Source organism: Marmota marmota, unplaced genomic scaffold (assembly GCF_001458135.2).
Source record: "Marmota marmota marmota unplaced genomic scaffold, marMar, whole genome shotgun sequence".
Lineage (NCBI taxonomy): Eukaryota > Metazoa > Chordata > Mammalia > Rodentia > Sciuridae > Marmota > Marmota marmota.
In genome coordinates, this window is record NW_026000026.1 from 70,969,259 (window position 1) to 70,989,712 (window position 20,454).

Genomic DNA, 20,454 nt, shown 5'->3' on the forward strand with positions numbered 1-20,454 from the left:
TAGCCTCCCTCTCCTCCCCCGGGGCTCGGTGCGCGGCCGGGGCCGGAGTTCGCTGGAAGTCGGCGGAAAGTTTGGCTGCGCGGGTTCCCCCGAAGTTCAGGTGCGGAAAGCTAGGGACGGGGAAGGAGGGGTCGGTGTTTGGGAGGGGCGGGGGGCTCCCGCAACCTGAGCCGCGGATCCGCGAAGCCTGGGAGACCTAGCGCCGGTGATCGTTTGGTGGCCGCTTCTATACCCAAGCCTCCCCAAGCTGCAGTATGCTCGGTCGCAGATCACTGAGTTCAGACAAAAAGAGGGGTTTTAGGGTCGGGGACGGCGGGCTGGGCGCCGTGGAGTGGGGTTGGGGCTTTTCCTGAGAGGTGCCGTCCTCTTCCCAATCACTCCAGATCGTGGGCGCTGGGGTGGCGGGCGCCCCGGGGTCCTCACCTTTTGGTGTTAGGCGGGCGCTCCGCCTGCGGGGGTGACTGCTTGGAGATCTCTGGCGTGCACTCCCCGCAGCAGACCCCACTCACAACCCTGTGTTTGGGGGCGATGGTAACTGCCCTGAGCGGCTTCGACCATGCGTGGCTGAGCCTCCCCCTCCTCTTGGAAGAGGCGGCGGCCACTTCTGCATTTCCCCTCCAGCTCCTCGCCCCCGCTGCCCGCGGGGTGCCTGGCGGGCTGATCAAGTTTGACCTTTTTTTTTTTTTTTAATCGGTGAAAGTATCACCCCCACTTCCACCGTGCCCCGCAGCCTCTCCCTCCCACCACAGCGATGGGGAGCCTTTCGGGCTGCCTCCCAAGCCCCGCGTGGGCTAAATAGCGTGCAAAGCCAGGGAGGGAGGATGGGGGTTTTCCCCTAGCTGCAGGGCTGTTGGAGGGGGATGCGTCCCAGGCTCCTGCCGTGCAGCTCTGGCTCCGAATTTACCCCTGAAGTTCTGCCCGAGCCCCCCTCCCCTTCGCTTCCCCGGAGCGAAGGGCTGAACCGCCGCGAGAGGAATGTGTTAATTTTCTGACTGGGGGAAGTTGTCCTCGCCCGGAATGGGCTGTTTTCCGGCGGGGAGCGCGGGGTGCGCCTGGCTTTGTTTATTTGTAGGATCGACAGAAAGTGAGTGACCCCAGTTTTTAAATAGGGGTCCATCTCGGGACCTGTCAGAAGAGCTGAAGCATCCAATGAGAGAGCAAAACCTCTCTTTTTTTCCTCTTCCCCGAGAATCAGAAGGGGTACACGGAGTTTGGGTTAGTGCCATGGGCTGCAAGGAGGCACCAGTGGATTTGAGGGGGTTCTGTAGTGACTCATCCGGAAAGACCTGCTCCCTCTAGTCTCCTGCGACGAGGGTCTGAGATTCAGCAGTTTCACCCTCTTTGCCCCCAGGATCCTGGGTGGTCCAAGAGTCGCATCTTTGGATTGGGGGCTGCAGAAAGGGGGGTCATCGGACCATCCTCCCGATCCCCGCCTTTCCCTGTGCCGCAGGCGCTGTTTGCAGCCCTCGGTTTTGTAGTGGGCCCAGCCCCACCCCGCTCCTGGCGTTTGCTCTGGAAGCTCTGGGGAGGGGGGCGTGTGTGATCCTCGGTCCTCGCCCCCGCCGGAGCCGCCCCAGGGCCGCCGGCAAACAGAGTCCCTTTCAAGTTTTCCGCTGGGGCCGCCTGGCGGGGGCTGCAAACACAGTCGCTGCGGACCTGTTTGGAGCTGTTGGAGCGCGATTTGAACGCCAGGCGCCACCTCAGCTGCCCCCGGCCGCTGGGGTGGGGGGTTCTGTCCCTGAAATTAGGAGCATTTAAATGAGATATTTTGGGGATCTTACTTGCCTAAGATTGACTTGTCCTCCTCCCGAAAGCCCCCCCCCCAACTGCTGCTGGGAACCCAGAAACTAGAACCTGAAGCACCTTCCAATCCCGTTTTTGAGATCCGTGAGGGGAGACATAGGGCGCTACCTCCCCTTAACGGCATGGTGTTGATTTAGCAGTTTCCCTAGATGAGAATCAAGCTGGAGCTTGTTGAGGGGGGGGGGAGTGGCCCGCTCTGCAGCTGTCACCCCCCTCCCAGAACGAAATTGTTCTCTCCCCTTGGGGAGGAGGGAGAGGGGGTTGACAGTCTGATTCCCCCCCCCCCCCNTCTTGGGAAGCCTCTAGCCAGCCTTGAGCCTCCCTCTCCCCCATGCCACTTTCCTTTCCAAGGTGGAGGCAGAGAGGTTCCCGTGCAGAAGACAGAGCTTTGACTGGCTGGCTGACTGACTGACTGTTGGTGGCTTATTTATGTGTGTTTGGGCTCAGTTGTTTTCCCGGCTCAGCAGGTGACCCTGGCCTGGGCCTCCTATCTCTCCTGTGCAAGAGAGCCTGTTGACTTATCCCAGGACCAGTGGCCTCCTCTTTATCACGTGAGGCCTGGAATGTCCACGCAGCCTGGCTGGGTTAGCCTACGTGGGGGAAGGGGAGGGAACTGTTGGGAAGGGTTCTGCATCCAGGGCCCAGGATGGCACAAGCCTGCTGTCTGTCCATGTGCTCCACCATGACCCTCAACTTTTTGCCTCTTTTCAGCTTTTTGCCTGTCTTTTACCCATTTGGCATGTGCGAAACTGAGGCCCATAGGAGTCTGGGGGCAGGGTTGCATCTGGATAAAGAACCACATCTGGGAATTTAGGACCCCACCTCCTATTTCATGGGAGGGTAGAATGGAGATGGGGGTATCCCTCAGAAAGAAGCGAATGATATATGCTGGGCAGAGGTCAGTTGACTTTTTAGGGTACAGAATGGGGTAGAGGTCTGGGAGAATATAGGTGAGCCAGACTCAGGCCTACTGCTAGAGCCCCGTGGTGACCAGTCAGAACTAGTTACCAACTATAATGCTCTGGAGCATACTTTAACTGGCTAGGGATAGGGCAGGCTCACTTATTGTTGTTATTATTGCTCTCTGCTTATATGTAGTTAATTTATTCATTCAATCAGCCTAATATGTAAATGTTATACATACTATGTATTTCTGGGGGTGCAGAATCACTGCCCCAACTCTGTAGGCTTTTTCCGGGCAGAAGCTCCACCCCCTTCCCCGCCTCCTGGGGCCCTGATTGGGGCTTTCCCTTTTATTTTTTTCCCCTTGGGGCTCTCCCAATCCTGCCCCCACCTACTGGTCCCATCCTGGCCCTGTGTGTGTGGTTGTGTGTGTGTGTGTGTGTGTGTGTGTGTGTGTGTGAAGTGTTCTTGATTAAGTGTATTAATAGTTAAACTCTCACTCATAGCTGGAACTCACCAGACCACAAAAAGCCTCCCCCGTTACTCACGCGCTACTGCCCAACAAGAATATCCCACTAAAGTTTTTTTTCTGCTTCCCTTACTTCCCCCTCACTCTCTCTGACTCCCCCCAGTGCTGAGCCCACCCATCCAGGCTGAAGGCAGTGAGAAAGGACTGCCCCCTCAAAGACCCAGGAATCTCCAATCCTCCACCTGCCTGCTAAAGCCAGAGGCAATGTCAGCTGACAGATGAGGCTGTGTGGTACTAGTCAGTTGGTCTGCATTGTGGGACTGGATGGCCTGTGTGCTTATGACTCAGGATATGTATGTTTCTAAGTTGTGTGTGTATGTCTAGAAATTGGTGTGTTGAATGTGTGTCTCAGGAGTCTGAGCATGCATGGATCTGTGGATGCGGGCTTGTGTAGCTGCATTATACATGTAAACCCAATGTATGTTTCTGAGTCTGAGATTGTAAATTGGAAAATTGGATGTGTCTCTGTGGATCTAGGAATGTATATTTTCTCTACGTGTGTGCCTGAAAATTTCAGAGTCTGGTTGTGGTTGTGTGTATTTGTGTGTTTTGTATATGCTTATAAATCTGGGAGTAAGCCTATCTAAGCTGTATGGGCCTTCAGTAGCTGGTAGCTATGTGTTCCTTTCTCTTTTAGTATCTCTCTCTGCCCCTCTGTCTCTTCCTTCCTGGTTGTTTGAGGCCCTGAGAGAGAGAGAGGGAGGGAGAGAGTGTGTGTGTGTGTGTGTGTGTGTGTGTGTGTGTGTGTGTAGCATCAAATCTCTTCTACCCGGCTCCCCCCCTCCCCAGTAACTGGGCAGCTTCCCCGTCTGCCTGCCTGCTGGGAGTTTTGGAAGCCATGGAGGGAGACAGGCTGGGGCCGGGGTGACAGCGCGTATCCACGGTGATGGCAGCCTGTGATTACGGGAATAAAAGGATTTTAAGGTCATGGGTGTTTTTTTATGTTCCCCCCCTTTGGTGGAGTCAGTGGCTGCAAAGGGCCACAGCTGTGTGTGTGCAGGTTGGAAAGTCTGCCCCTGTGAAAGTGAACATGGTTATGTGGAGCTTACCTGGGAGCATGAAAACAAGCGTGTATATGCATGAGCAGAATCTGTGAGAGTGAGTGTACCTATCTGCCTGCTCCTCATGTGAGAGTCTGGGGGCTGCCATCGATTCCCCTGGGGGAGAATTCCTAGTAAAAGTTGCTCCTGGGAATCACATGAACCTGGAATCCTGCAGTCTTCTATATGCTGAGGAGGGCACTCAGGCCCCACCCGCTGCTCACCTGCGCCCCCTCCCTGAGTCCAGTGTCTCTAGCTGGATACTGCCTGGGCCCAGTTACCTGGGCAAGGCCACATCTCAGGGTGTCAGTGCCCCTGGCCCAGCTCCAGCCCCTGTAATTGCATTCTGCCGCCTAATCCCCCGCCAGCTCAATTAGATCACAAATTCTTCTTCATTTCCTGCCTCTGATGCTGGCCTCCCTCTGGGCTAGCAGTGACTAGAAGAGAGGAGGGATCTTGACCCCCCCCCCCCCTTCTACCAGCACTAGAGGCTGGAGGGGGGGTGGTAATAAATTCCTGGTACATGGACCCTGGAGTCCAGGTTATATTTGAGGGACCAAAATGATGGGGCTCTATTGGCCCTTTTTAGACCAGCTTCAGTATCCCCATTCTGGGGAAGAAGGCTCATGTTACCTAGTATAGGGGCTCTGGGTAGACCAGACAGGTCACTCTAGTCAAGTCCCTAGGCTACATCCTTTCCTGGTTTCCAGTAGGCCCTGCCTACCTCCTGATCCCAGAGCAGTTGGTGGCCACCCCTAAGCACAGCAGTTGTGACCTTGTTTTTGACCTTTCCATGTTGTCCATTCTAGGAGCCAGTAGGACCACTGTGCTCCCCTCCTACTTAGTTCTTCTAATCCCCTCCCTTGGCCCCACCCAGATAAGTGTGTATGAGCAGTAGCTCTGAAGTCCTTCAGACCTGGCTCCAAATCCTGGCCACACCAATGTCTCAGTGGATGTATGATTTTTGGCAAGTTGCGTTATCTCTACAAATCTGAGTTTCTTTATCTCTGAAACAGGGTAGTTAAGAATGGCTGCCTCACAAGACCATTTTTGGTGAGCATAGGGAAGTTCGCATAGGTGCATTCCCAGTTAACATTCAATAAAATTTGGCTTTTATAGTGATGAGTACTTCATATCTTTCAGTGAATAGGAAGGAGAAAAAGCACTTGGCTCACACTTAGCATTTCTTCTCCATTTTGCTAATTACAGGTGTGTACCTTAGTTCTATCACTTTGCCTGAGTTTCTCTCCCCCATCTGTAAAATGGGACTGACAGAGGGCTGACCTTAGAGGTCACATGAGAGGATTAAATGCTTGGCCCCAGCAAGTTCTCTGCCCTTTCTTTCCTCACACCAAGCCTGGGGTGGATAGGACTAGTGAAGATACGGGCTCTGGGACCAGGGGCTGACCAAGGTCATGAGGCTGGTAATGAGGCCCAGGGATGACCTGCTGGCTCAGCTGAGCTGTGAGGCACAGCCTTCCTTCCCTGCAGGTCTCTGAAAATTGGTGGCTTGGCTGATTATTTTCTGGGAAGGGGAAGCTGAACGTCTGCCCCTCCTTTCCCAGGAGGCGCCCATGGCAGTGGCTGTGCTGACAGGCCTCCTGGCTTTCTTGCTAGGGTGGCTGGCAGCTCTGTGGAAGGCTGGCTGTGCGCAGATCAGCCCAAGGGAAGGGAACTGCAAAGGTCTCCCTCCCATCACTGACCCCTGCAGCCCCTCCCATCCTCAGCCTGTCTTCTCTCAATGGAAAGACAGCAAGGAGAACTCATAGCAGGAGAGCTGGGGAGACTGGCTGTGATGGAGGTGGTGGGGCAGCCTTCTGCCTCAGGGTCCCCTAGCACTCCCTGGCTAGTCTCCTGCTTTCTGTGACCTCTGTCACTCACTAGCCTGGGCTTTTTAATATTTCATGGCCCTTCAAACCAGCCCCCTGCCCCAGCCCACATGGCCCCCTTTGTCTGCCTGCCTATCCCCCACTGCGTCTGCCCCTGCTGCGTTCCCTGCCTTTCTCGATCGGTCTGTACCTCCATCTCTCATAGGATTCTCCCCCCTTCCCTGACATCTCTGACTGTCCCTCTGCCCCTTTCCTCCATTTTCCTCTTTTGTCGGCTGCCTCCTTCCCACTGGAACAGAAACCTCGGCAACTGGTCTGCCTGCTTGTTCGCCCCCTGGGTCTACCCCTTCCTGCCCCCTCCCCCCAGCTGTGCTGGCCGCCCTGTGAGAGCTGGTTTTATTTATTTTTCTGTTTGTTTGGGAAGAGGGCAGTGGCAACTCTGAGCCCTGGCTGCTGCTCTGCTTGGAGCAGTGAGCAGGCGGCTGCACTGGCCTCCCAGGAATGTGGCTGGGACGTCCCGCGCTATATTTACTCCCCTCCAGCTGCTGTCCCCAACAGGGCAGAGCCAGGCCTGCCTGGTGGCCCCCAGGGAGCCCTGTGCCCGCCCTCCTCTGTCTGGCAGACCCCACATAGCCCTTGGGCCCACTGCTCCCCCCTTGCCTGTGACCTCCTCTGACCTCCGATTTGCCTGGCCTGCCAGCAGAAACTCATGTGGCCCATGCTGGTATGGGTATACAGTGAGGGCACAGAGTCCTGGCACCCAGTACTACCCCCCTACACTCCTGTGCACCCCTACTCAGGGGCCTAACCTAGGTCTGTAATGTGATGGCCAGAATTATGCAAAACATCTTTCCAGGCTTCTCTTCACCAGGCCTGGTCCCTACTCTTGCCACAGTCCCCTCAACTCAGCTGCAATCACTGGGGAAGGGGGAGAGCTTGAGTGGCTGTGTCCTTGTATCACTGGTCCCCTTGGTTCCTCACACAAGCACACATGCGTGCGCAGCTGAGTGCTTGCACATACATATGCAGAAAGACTCCCTTTCCCATGGACACACATGTTGGGTTATTCCTTCCTTGGAGGCAGGTCCTTGCCTCCTGTCATTGATTCCCTCATTCATCAGATGCTTACAGGGATATTTTGAGCCCGCTCCTTGCCAGCCTTGCAATGGGATGTGGCAGTGATTCCTTCCTGTACCCTCAGTGCCTGGCACCAAGTAAGTGCTGAAGATATTTCGCTGCTGCTGTACTGAGCTGCAGCCCCCAACTATTATCACTGTTAGGATCAGATATTGTAACAATGGCAGTGACAATGGCTGGCCCATCCTAAGCCCTTGCAGGGGCAGCCTCTGTGTTTCTGACCTTTGCCTCCTTTAGTCCTCCCAGTAGTCCAGTGAGTTGGGTGCTGTTAACATCTGTTTAGAGAAAGGAGGAAACTGAGGCTGGGAGAGTTTGTGACTGACAAGTGGGATTGAGTTCTGGCAGAGCCCTTGACAGGGTACGAACACTATGAAGACAGCCAGCGTTGGTCTATATATGTGGTGTTTGCAGCGTCTTCCCTGGTACCTGGTTACATATGGAACAGACTCCCTAAGTGCTTGTGAACACAAGCCTTGCTCTGCTTCCCCCTTGTGGCACCCTAACCCCTGGCAGTGGGCCTGACATGAGGCAAGGAGATGGGCTGATTGGCTAGTTGGGTGAATAAAGGAATGAACTGATGAATGACCAGACAACTCAATGTGAGGATGAGTATTCTCAAGGAAAATGGGCATGTGGGATGTGCTGGTGAACAGACTGCTGTGTGGACACCCATTGGCCCATAGAGGATTCTGGGAAGTGAAGTAGGGTCAGGGCTGAATGACACAGCTAGAGACCAACAGTCTGCTGAGGCAGTGAGGCAGGACCGGTCCTATCTTCTCCATGGACCTCAATTTTTCATCTGTCAAGTGGGCTTGGGAGCCTTTGTTTTGGCTGACTGCCAGCTGGCATGGGAGGTGAGGGGACTGTGGCTGGAAGGAGGAAGTAGTGGGTGGTGAAGACAGGAAGGTGAAGCGTGGAGCTTGGCTTGGAACCTGAGAAGCAGGGAGATCAGCCCTGACCTGACCCATAGAGTCCTCTCTCTGAGCCACAGGGTGGGAATGCAGGCTGTCAAGCCCCCCTGCCTCCCATTCCTGCTATGGTGCAGGCTTGTTTCCTGACATCTGCGACATCAGTGGTTTTGTGTGCTAGGAGGAGGTGGCTTGTCCCTTGGCCTAGTCCGGCTCCTCCCCAGACCCAGACTCTCCCCGCCCCTCCGCAGCTTCTTGTTAGTTCCTGTTGACCCCATGGGAGAAACCCAGCCCCTCTCCTGCCTGACCCACCTCCCCCAAAGCTAGATGAGCAATTGGTTGACTGGACCTACAGCAGTAGGAGGGGTAGACATGGTCCTCTTTCTTCCTGGGGCTGTCTGATCTTGGTGGTTTAGAATTTTTAGTGACAAGAGACTGGAATCATAAACTCCTTGTAATGGAAGGATTTTCAAGTCATGACTCTTGTCATGTTGGGATTCTAGAATCACAGAACCATGGGTTTTCCTGTGGGAAGGAAGTATGAATGGTCCCTCATGTTTCAGTCTTCTGTTTGATGGTAGGGGACAGTAATGCTCTGTGGGGAGGAGCTTCCCTAAGGTCATAGAGCCTGGAGCCCTCAGGTGACACAAGCCTGGGACAAAACCTGAGACAAAAATGCCAGTTTTGCCTGCAGGGGTGGACTATGGGCCATCAGGCAGTGAGGGGATTCAGGGACGGCCTGGCCTGCAGGCACAGGAGGGGTCTTCCTTGCGGCCTGCCTGCTGCCCACGCTTCCCGAGGCATCAGTGTGAGGAGGAAATGCGGGCTGTTTCTCCCAGCGACAGCCGGCAGGGCCGGGCGACTTCCCAGCTCCCCCTCTGACTCATGGCTGCCTGCAGCTCCCCTCCCCTGGGGGCCTCAGCAGCCCCATCTGTGCAATGGGGAGAGGTTTTGTCCCACAGACTAGCGTTATAGAAACAATAAGACTAGGATTCTTTTCCAGGGCCACTTTTAGGCAGTAGAGAGTCTAAAGAGTGGTCCAGAAGAGCCACAGAGCATTTGGCCCTCGTATACTGAGAAGTCCTGCTTGGAGTCACCTTAGTGCCCCAAGAAACCTGGGGGAGTCAACCTGGTTCCCTGGGCAGAAATTATGGGAAGCCAATGATAGAGGACCCAAATCATTCTTTTAGGAAGATCCCAGATTGTGAGGCTTAGAGCTCTCAGCAATCTCCCCTGACTTCAGTATACCCATCTGCAAAATGGAGGATGTTGTTCCACTAGGTCAGTCATTTAGTGGCTGTGCTGTACCTGGATACGTGCCGGATGCTGGGGAATGGGGAATCCTTGACTCCAGAAATGGGATGGGATGTGATTGGGTGGAAGGGGTGACTGGAGAGGTAAGAAGCTGGCCAGCGAGGGAGTGTCCAGCGGAAAATCCCAGCTGTTCTCAGGAAGCGTTTCCTCCTCTGGTCTCCTGGGAGAGGGACTAGGCAAGCAGGACAGAGAGCAGTGGGAGGCTCCTCGCAGTCCACGTGGAGACATCCCAGTCCTGGCAGCTGGACGGGTGTGCCCTTCACACTGCCGAGGGCTGGAACACACCTCCCGTGCTATGTGGTGGGGGGCCAGGGCTGTCAGGAGGGGCCCGGCCATAGTCCAGATTTTAAAGCTTTCCCCTGGGGCCTCGTGGTACCCTCCACCCTGTCCTGAGCTGCCACCGCGGGGGTGGCAGATGCTGTTTCTTCGGCCCAGGCGAGTGGAAGGCCTCCGGGAGATCCTCCTGGGAGGTTCCGGGGGGCAGCGGGGGCGTTGGCAGCTGCTGCCCAGCCAGGGTTGGCTCACAGTGGCCTCCCAGGTCCCTCAGGCCCCCAGGCTTGAGGTGGTGCTTTGGAATTGAGGCTGGTCCCTCCAGCCCTTGCTTCCCTGCTGCTGCCCACCAAGCTTCTTGTCTCTGGCCCCCTCCCATCTCTGGCTGCGACTGCAGAGCCCCCCGGGAAGGCAGGGGAGGAGGCACAGCGGGCTCAGAACAGCGGGTGCCCGCGCAGCCAAGTATTTGCGTGAGCTGTCAGAGACAGACAGGCATGTGGGGAATTTGGTGCATGTGGGGCTGGGGGAAGCAGCCGGGTGGGCAGGCAGGCAGGAGGAGGGAAGCTGGGGCTGCCTGCAGGCCTGTTGAACCCTGCAGAGATACTGTTTCTACCTAGTCCTTTAGGCATCTTCTTCTGCCTGTGCCAAGGCAGTGAGGAGAGTGGGAACTATCCTGACTGGGGTCTGATGGTGGTGCTAACACCCGAAGGGGGCACCTTGTCAAGGGCCCAGAGCTCTCTGGTGGAGTGTGGAGCCAGGCAAGAATCCGGGTTGTACCCAACTGTGGCCTCCAGGAAATAGCAGCTGTCTTCTCTGCCCCCACCCCACCCCAAGCCTGGCACAACTTGTTTCCTGGCCAGGGTCCGGCTGGGGCAGATTGGAGGAGCCTGGTATTGCCCGGCTGGGTAAGGAACAAGCAGGATGGAGGGGGTCATGTTTATAAGCCTAAAAGCAGCGGGAGTGCTGTGGAGAGAGGACCTAAGCCCTTGTTATCCTTATGCAAAGACCCCAACTTGGTTGCCTTTGTGGTCTATTCCCAATAGATCCTATTAAACAGGACAGGGGCCCAGAGCTGAGTAATACTTGATTTTTCACAGCTGAGAGCCCAGAGGTGAATATACTGCCCTGAGGTCAAACAGTGGACTCCTAACCTTCCCTCCGCCCTCATGTGGGTGGGGCCAATGGGAAGAGGTGAACATTGGGGTTTGCTGGGGTGGGGGCTATATTTAGTTCTGCAGAGCTGAGGGGCCCCTCTAGGAGCAGCTGTTGGGGGGTGCACACACAGGCCTGGAGCTTCATTTAGGCCTGGACAGAAATATCCTCCCCCCCACCCACCACCCACTGGCTGGGAGGCCAGGCTGCGGGTTTGTCCCCTGAGGGGCAGCTTGCCTGGGCCTGGCGGCCGGCGGGACAGGCAAGATGACCCGATAGGCTTTTCCCAGCTCAGGTTTCGATGAAACAGGAACCGGAGCCGCAGCCTGGACTGTGGGGGCCAGGGCAGCCAGGAGCCTGGGGGGCCAGGGCTGCCTCCCCCGCTTCTCCCTCCCTCTGCTCTGTGATGCAGCCTCCCCTTCGCAAAGGCCTGGGGAAGCAGCAGGTTATTTATCAAGCCAGCCTCCCTGCCGCGTCTGCCCGCGTCTCCCCCCACACACCTCTTGCGCTGGCGGCCATGAGCCCAGCAGAGCAGGGTGAGCTGGGCAGGCGGGTGGCGGGATTAGCTCAGGAGACGTGAGTCACCCCATCCCCAGCAGCCCTGCGAGGCCCTGCGGCCTGGCAGGCAGAACACGCACTCACGCACCCCCACATGTGGCACACTTAGGGCCATACAGGACAGACATGGTCATACAGAGCACACTTAATTCTACATGGTGTGGCACAGACTTGGTCACATATGTTGTGGGCCCTTCAGAAGCACACTCACTGTTACAACCCTGGCCCCTGGTGTGTGCGTAACTGGCACAGACCTAGGGAAACAGACATACATGGTTACACAGGGGTGGGCCCCTTGGGAGGAGGCCACACTTGCCCTTTCAGACCCTGCACCAGTAAGGCAGCTGTATGTCTACTTCATCCTGTCACAGCTCGGACTAGTGGTCCTGAGGTCATAGTTCATACCCAGGTGAGACCATAGGGTTAGTCCAGGAGGACTGACAGCAGATCCTGGTGCACACACCTATACATGTTCCCATCTGATGTAGTTAGGGCTCCCTTCCCCCGTTAAGGCTCACACAAAAGAGGCCTGACCCTCAGCCATGATGTCATCTGATTCTGTGAGGTTTGGATAGGGGCTTTTCCCTATCACCAGGCTGGTGTGGCCCTACTAGGGGACCTACTTACCCTCCAGTGGGGAGCGCTGGCCTGAGCAGAGTAAGTTGGGTAGATGGGGCAGAGGGCAGAGAAGCTGATTTCCCCAGGAGTGCCCAGTGGCCAGTTGCTCTCCCCATTCAAGGTGGGGTCTGTGAGAAATGGGGGGGGTGCCAGGGATTGGGAAAGGAACAACAGCCCCTGATCCAGTGAACTGTGTCCCAGGAGTCTGTCCTCCCTGCTTACTCCACTTGGGGGTTTTCTCTGTCCCCTTGGTTCCCAGGGCCCCAATTATCTAGTGCCCCTCACCCCCACCTTTCAACCATCACCCTGAGACTTAGAATACATCCCTGTTTCTTAGTCTGTAGCCTTGCAAATTGGTGTGGTGCTGCCCCGAATAGGAGGAGATCCTGGGCTGCTGGGCTGGAGAGATACCCTCAGTGCGTCTCTAAGCCTTTGTCCCACCACTGAGGCTGGGACATGTTTTCCTTGGCCTGGACAAAACTGAAGGCAGGCCTATTTTCCATATACTGGAAACTAAGAGAGTATTGAGTCTAATGGAATGGCTTCATGATTGTTAAGGGATTTGGACACTGTTTCCTAATACCCAGACTGCAGATCATTCTGGGCCCAGGAAAACTTCCACCTTCTGGCTTTAGAGGTCTCCTCCCTAAGGGCCTGGACAGTGGTCAAGGAGAGAAGAGAACCCAGGCATCCAAAGGAAAACAAGACTGGATGCCATCCTGAGCCCTGGACCCTGAATTAGACAGGCCTGGATGCCTGGCTTGGTTACTTCCTGCTGTGTAATTATAACCAGCCTGCCAACCTTTCTGACCTCACTTTTGTCACCTATAAAATAGATATAAACCTCATCTGTCTTAAAGTTGTAGGACCTAAAATAAATGGTGAGGATTAGGGGTGTAGCTCGGTGGTAGAGTGCATGCTTAGTATTTGTGAGGTCCTAGGTTCAATCCCCATCACCACAGAAACAACAAAAGTAGATGATAGGGTATATTCTCATCAGTACTTACTTTGTCACACCTTCCGGGGAGTCCAACACCCTGTGCCTGAAATTTTTCTTGGCTTACTTAGAATATCTTAGCTTTCTCTAAGACTGTTGTCTGATAGGAATGCTGCATGTGCTTGATTGAATGAGGAGGCTAAGCTGGGTGGGCATGGGTTGGGCCCAGGATAGAGGAGCCTATCTCTCGGATAAATTCCTGGAGGCTTCACAATATGGGAGAAAAGGGAAAGAGCCAACCTTAGTTCCAAGGCTTTTTCTGTTCTCTAACCTAGCACACACAACAAGGCCACAACAAGTTGGACTTGAGCAGAAACTTCCAGGTTGCAAATGGGGCCTTAGCAGAATGTGAGGGGCTTGGCACCTGCCCATGTGGCAGGGCTGTTGGGACTGGAAGATCTAAGAAGTGCCAACTAGAGCAGGCATGGGTTGGGGGCTGGGGAGGTAGGAGGAAAGGGCCGCAGGAGGTATAGGTGGGTTCTTCCTGTGGCCAGAAGAGGAAGTACAGGTACAGATCTGGCCAGCTGGTATTACTCTCCTTATATGTAACATAACCGTCAGACCCTACCATATGCTCATCAGCTCCCCATGGGCCTGCAGGGCAGAGGGCTGGGGGTCCTTTGTATTGGGGCTAGGGAAATAGTCATGAGGGGATTGGCTTTGAGCTTAAATTCGAGCAGTGGCAGAACTGGGGCTACCACCTAGGTCATCTAATGTTCCAGGCCTGAGCTGTCCTTGACACTCATGCTGGCAGATGATGACAATAAAAAATAACACAGCTATCGTATGTTGAGAACCTACTGCATGCTGACCCAAAACCAAGAGTTTCGCATGTGTCTTCTCCAGGGCTTTGATGGGTTAGGGCTGACATCTGCATTTCACCGCACAAGACATGAGTTCAGCAAAGTTCAGCAACTTGTCTGCAGTCACCTAGGCTGAAGACTGCAGAGCAAGGAAAGGAACCCTGACTCTTGGAGTCCAGATGGACCCTTCCATGGCTTTAGCCTGTGCCTATGAGAAGAGGGGCTCCCCACCATGCGTGATCACACATGCTGAGTCATATTCATAGTTGGGCCAGCCCTTTTCCCTCCCCCGTTTTAACTGTCCTAGGACTCTCTGCTGTCTACTGGAGGCACTCCCCAAGTTGAACCCAAGGGCTTTGGGACTGCTGGGGCCTTTAGTCCTTGGAAGGGTGAGCCCCTTTGGCTATGGCTTCAGCATGGGAAATGTCTCACTTGGGGGCTGAGGGTAGGGAATGCCCCTGAGAGCAGCTTGTTGCCCCTTGAGGTTGCAAGGATCTGCAAACAAGTTCTGGGAAACTCCATTGCTAGGCTTAGGAGAGCCACCTAGGGGTTTGCTCAGGGTCACACACCTCCCCCATCCCCACCTTGCTGGGGGCTCCTTGCTTTTCTTTGGGAAACCCTGCAGGCAATTGTTGAGAAAGTTCCCTTCAGTGTATACTTCCTCTTCAGTACACAGGAGCAGCCTGTGGATCCCCTCCACCCCCAAATCTTGTTGCTTAGCCAAAAATCGCCGCCAGCTCCATGTGGCCCTGGGGGACTCACTAAAGGTCCCCAAGCCAGGTTGACTTTGCTGGAGGTTACTCCTCACCTCAGTCAGATCACTTCCCCTTTTTGGTCTCAGTCTCTTCATCTGTGAAATGACTGCGTCCACCCTACACATGCTCAGAGGCAGGGGTAAGTTCATTTCCCACTCACAAACCCATGACTGGCATTCACTCCTCAGGTCCCCCCAGGTCCTGAGCTTCTACTGTGGCACAGGAATATGGGAGCAGGGTGGACACTAGAGTTGGGCAACCTGCATTTCAGGCTCACCTTCATTGTCTACAACTTGGGTGTGACCTCAGCCAGTCACTGCCACACTCAGTCTGAGCCTCAGCATCCTCATCTGTGAAATGGTGCCTACCTCTTTGGACTTCTCTGATGGTGGAGCAAGATGGTGAGTACAGAGCACCTAGCTAGACTCCATGAGAGTGACAGTGGGGCCCCTCCCCCACCCAGTCCTCCAGCTTCCTGTCCCTCCAGCCTTGGTCTTGAGAATTCTGGGAAGGAGACGGTGCCAGTCTGCTGGCTCAGCCGACTTGGCCACTGACCTTCAGAGCACCCAGGCTGTCAAGGCCGCCTGACTGCCTGCTGGGCGGGCAGGGGGGAGCGCCAGCCAGCTCTTCTCCTGAAGCTGCCCACCCCTGCTCCCCCTCTCCTCTCCCTCTCTGCGCCTGTGTGTGAGCTAATTAATCTCAGCCCCTTTGGGAAATTAGAACGCCGCAGCCACGGCCTCCTCAGCCTCGCAATGCATGTACTGCTACTGGGCCATGCCAAAATCCGTTGTGGTTTAGGGGCACTGGGGTGGAGGATGGGGGCAGCAGGATGAGCTGGGCAGGCCACAGGTCTCTGAGTCCCTCGCCTTCTGGCTCACTGGCTGAGGGCTCTGGCCTCTTGGCCCCCTCCCCATAAGGAAGCCAAGTAAACATACTGCCACAGTGAAACCAAATCCCCAGTGGCCTCTCTAACCTGGTCCCAGGACTAGCTTGGACACCCCTCATTCCATGTTCTACCTCATGTGGGGTCCTCTTGCCTGCCCAGCTTGGGCTGATGGAGACACATGTAATTATGGAATTTTGCTTGGGAAATTAATTTGAAAAAAGTTAATTAATTGGTGGTTCCGGAGGTGGCGGGCTCCACGCCCGGCTGGTCTTGTTGACGTCAGTGCTGACCCACAGGAGACATGTGGCTTCCTGGGCAGGCTGGGGAGGGGGACCCCAGTGACCCAGCTGGGCAGCCCTGAGACAGGTAGATGGACAGTGAGGAGCAAAGAGCAGACCAGTGTCCTGGCCCAGAGTGGGCACACAGACAGGGTTTATTGACTAGACTCACTGAAGGTGAATCTCAGCCACTTGTTTGTGTGTCCGGCGAGCCATTGTCAGCTTCCACTGTACGTGGATCACAGTGTCTCAAGTACCCCCAGCCAACATAGACCAATGAATGTTTTGTCCATTTTTTTCAAACTTCTTTTCTCAAGAAAAACCACTAAGCCTATTCTTAAAGCTTTTTGCAAAGGGCCGGAAGGACACTACCGTGCCCATTGTGCAAATGCCCAGGTTGTTGTACCTGTCCTCTAGCAGCATCAGGTAGGAGGGGCATGAAGCTTAGTCTTCTTCCCAAAGGATGAACACCCCAGCTCTTTGGAACCCATAAGCAGCCCCCTTCAAAGAGTGGGTGATAGAGCCCTTAAAATTGACTGTTCCCTAAGGAGGGGATCATGGAACATAGCCAGCCCCCTCCAATCCATCACCCCAGCAGTATTTATTTTGTATCCTTCTCCTCCCACTGCCCTCCCCCACCAACATATTTGTTGTCCTTTGTGTATACAGGTAGGGGCTTCCCACACCCAATTCTCAGCAACACCCAGCTGGGATGAGACTGGAGGCAACATACCTCAAGGGTCTTGGGGTACATGTGGACCCCCACTTCCTCTGGACTCCCCACAGGACCACTGACCACAAGCTTCAGCTGAACTAAGTCCCTATTTCTGGAGGAGTGTGGGCAGACTTTCTCCAGGTAGGGGAAGGGCTGGGACAGGTCAGGGTCCTAAATCCCTAGGAGGCCACCAAGGTGAGAAACAAGGGGTTCTCCAGATTGTTGGTCTGGGTTCCCCAAGCTGTGTGACCTTGGGCAGTTCCTTTCATTGAGGCTCATTTCTTCATCTAAGAAGTAGGGGTGATCACATAGCCATTCAGAAGCCATGGTGGGGTACAGGGAGGCATAACCACTTGAAGTGTTTGGCCCTGGCACCAGGCTTTTTCACTGCGTGGTGGAGGTGGGCTGGGTGGGAGAGAAGGGAGCCAACCATGTGGGACCAAGCCGTAAATGGGGCCTGAGAGGCCAGTGGGTTTGGGAGGGGAACTCAATGAATGCGTGGGGTTGGGACCAAGGAACTGAAGAATCTGAGAGGAGGTGATGTTTGCGAAGCAGCCAAGAACAAACAACTAGCAGGCCTGGGTGGAGGGTGTCAGTTATCCAGCATCTACCCTCAGGGGAAAAAAGTACCCTTTATGGGCAGGCAGATCTGGGAACTTCATATCTCACATCTGTCTGGTGTGTCCATAGTTCTGGGTTTCTTCAAGGCCTGACCCCAATCTTTGTGGCCATACCCACACCCTGGCCATCCTGTGTGGGCCGAGTATGGGGTAATAGGGAACTTCCTTTGCCCACTTCGCCTCCTCCAAGAAGCTCTCCCTTCTATGTCCCCATCATTCCCCATCCCGTTAGCCCCCTGGCTGAATATTCAAGGTTCTCTGCATAAATTGTTAAATTCTTCTGTGTATGTCCCTGAGGTGAGTTCCATGAAATTTCTTCTCTGTCTCGGTGCCCAGCACAGGGTTAGCACTGGACAGACCCATTGGTCATAGGACTTCTGTGTGTTTCCATCTTTTTTTTTTTTTTTTATTTTTTATTGTTGGTTGTTCAAAAGTGTGTTTCCATCTTACATATGGGTCACATGAAGACATTGTTCAGCCAAGGTCATGCAGCCTATTTGAGGGGCAGAGCTAAGTTGGCTTCGGTGGTTGTAGGACCACTTGGTGCCCTCTGGGGCATTCCCTGAAGAAATAATTACCATTCCTAGATTTCCTGGGGGCCCTGGCCCACCTGACAGGCTATGTTCCTAATACCAGACTTTCATCCTTGTCCATGACCTTGGGGAGTGAGGGATTCTGACATCAGGCAGGGGTCAAAGGGCAGAACTTGGGCTGGGGTTGTGGCTCAGTGATAGGGTGCTCTCCCTGCTCACCTAGCACAGGTGAGGCACAGGGTTTGATGCTCAGCATCACATAAAAATAAAGGTAATTGTGTCCATCACAACTAAAAAATATTTTTTTAAGGCAGGGTTTGGGGGGACCTTAAATCTTTCTGAGCCTGAGTTTCTTCATCTGTAAAACAGGGATTTAAGTACCTCTTCCTTTAGTGCTGGGAGGTGGGGGGCTGAAGAGATAATGCCTATGTTGTTCTTAGCTGGTGCCTGGACCTAGTAAAAGCTCTGAGTGTTTGCCACCGTTATTATTACTTCTGACGTTGTTATTTTGTTGTCATTGCGTTATTGTTCATGTTCCCAGGGCCCAGCAGCTGTGGTAGCTGGGCCTGGACACAGCTCTTGGTCTGCAGAGAAGTTGCAGTGCCTAATTAGCTGTAAAAAGGCCTGGGTTTTTATTTTTGCTGCAGGGTCCCACCTGCCCAAGGCTTCCCCAGTCCCTCTCATCCACTGGGCTGGAGCCATGCCCCTCCCCAACCAGGTAGGGGGGCTGGCCCCAGGCGAAATCCTCCCCAAATTTCCCCTGCCACTCCCTCCGCCTCCCAGACCTCCGGGGCCATGAATCATTTATGAGGCAAAAATGAAACCAATTAAGGACAAACTTTGAAAGCCTCTAATTGCTGCGCCTGGTGGCACCGGAGAGTGAGGGGAGGCAGGCCTGCGCGCTGCGGAATCTCCTTGGCCCAGGCCTTCCCAGGCCGCCTGCCCCGCCGCGTCTCGGGGCGCCACAGTCTCCCGGCTCCCGCCGCCTCCCGGCCGGCCGCGGACGTGCCTGTGCGGCTCGGCCGCCGCGTCTGCCGCCCGGCGCCCGCCGGGTCCCAGGCCGACTAATTAGGCCCAGCTCCCTCCCCGCGCCGCCCGCTGCCCGCTCCAGGCCCGAGGTGATGGCGGCTGTTCCTGCCCTTCTGGGGCCTGTGCCCCAGAGCTGGCCGCCTTTCTCGGGCAGGAGCCAGCTCTGCTTGCCTGGCTTAACCCAGATGAGCCCAGGACGCCCTGTGTCTGAACTGGAGCCTGGGATCCAGCACACCCCCACGGTGGAGCACAGCTCCTGAGGTGCTGGGGTGCACGGTCCCCTTCAGAGTCAGGGAGAGATGCTTATCAGCAGCCAGAGCAGAAGGGGCTGCGGGTGGCTGATGAGAAGGAAGCTGGGCCACAGGGGAAGGGTAGTGCTGAGCTCTTGGGTATTGCATTGGTTCATGGCATCCACTGCCTGCTCAGCTTCGCCTCAATCAGTGACCTTATTCAGATTCCTTAGTCTCAGTTTCCCCATTTGTAAACTATCAAGACCCACCAGTTTCCTCCTGGATTTGGGACTTGGGGAGCTGGGCTTTATATGTCACCCCAACCTCTTTCCTCTCCTCTCTGGAGGTGCTGAGGTGTGGAGGTCAGAATCTGGACCCAACAGGGCCTGCCTCCCTGCTGTGAGCCCTGGATACCAATGACAGCCTGCTAGCTATATGGGGGGCCAGGCAGGTCCTGGACATTCAGGCCCGTTGTTTGCTGAAACAGAATTTCCGTGCTAGTGTTTTTCCATAATTATATTAGCAGGTGGGATTTTTCCTCGGGGAAGCAGTTGAGGGGGAGCACCATGGCTGTGTCCCCGCCCGCTCCAAGCGTGAGCTCACACTGGGCTCTGCCCGCCTGCCTTCCATAATGATTTTTTAATTATGCAGCCAGTGCTCGGAATTGCTAATCCACCTCCAGCCCAGCATCCCTTCCTGCAGCTCACACCCTGGCCCCTTGCTGTCATCCCCAGAGTGGCGTGCCCAGCCCTGTGCCTGTTACCCAGTGTGGACACGTCTACCACAGTGGGAGAGAGGTTGGCTAGGAAGGGTGGTAGGGTACCTCTCCTCCATCTGCAAATGACAGGACTTGGGGGCTGTTATGGCTCTCTTTGTCCTCCCCCCACCCCTAGCACAAGTGTGGTTTGCACCCTCCAGGACAGCTATAGCTCTGGAAGGGGGTGGGGTAGTGATCACTGACCACCCCTGAGTGATGTGTCCACACCCACTTTAGGAACATTAGCCTGTCCCTCTAGTTCTGTGTGACCCCAAGGACAGATGCACACAGCACAATCTTTGTCTCTGTCACATCCACACTCACACTTTGCTTCCCTTCACACGTACTTGGCAGCACAGCAAAGCTACACAAGCACAATGACAAGCTCTGTGGGTTTCTCGCACACACAGCCACACCTGAGGGCTAGGGCACCCTCGGGAGACCTCATTCCCGCCTCACTATTGCCTACAGACCCTCTCTCTCCCTCTCCACCTGGCTTCTGGGAGGCACACTAAGGTCTCCTTGCTCACGCCTGGTAGGGAGCTGCCAGTGGCTGGCCTGCCTGAGCCTCCATCGACCCTGGCCTAGGGGAGGTGGGGGGGTCTGCTGTACAGTGGCGGCGGGTGGCGGCAGCTCCTCTCCAGGCGCCCAGCTGTGGCATCTGTCAAGGTCAGATAGCGACTCGACTCCGGAACCAGCCGGCTCGGCCCCATGGCCCCTCTCGCCTCATTATTTTTGTGTTCCAGGGCTGCAGCGACACCTCCCTCCCTCCCTCCCTCCCCTTCTTGCT

General features: G+C 55.2%; 1 protein-coding gene across 2 annotated transcripts in view; it reads left to right on the forward strand.

Moving 5' to 3' along the window:
* Positions 1–20,454, forward strand: part of Cxxc5 (CXXC finger protein 5) — a 33,501-nt gene that overhangs the window by 525 nt on the left and 12,522 nt on the right. The window contains exon 1 of one of the 2 annotated variants that reach the window (XM_015484828.2): positions 4–100. The exons of the other annotated variant lie outside the window; for it this stretch is intronic. The gene's annotated coding sequence lies outside the window, so the exon portion shown is untranslated. Of the gene's footprint in view, positions 1–3; positions 101–20,454 lie in introns of those variants that run through there. 2 annotated transcript variants of the gene reach the window in all.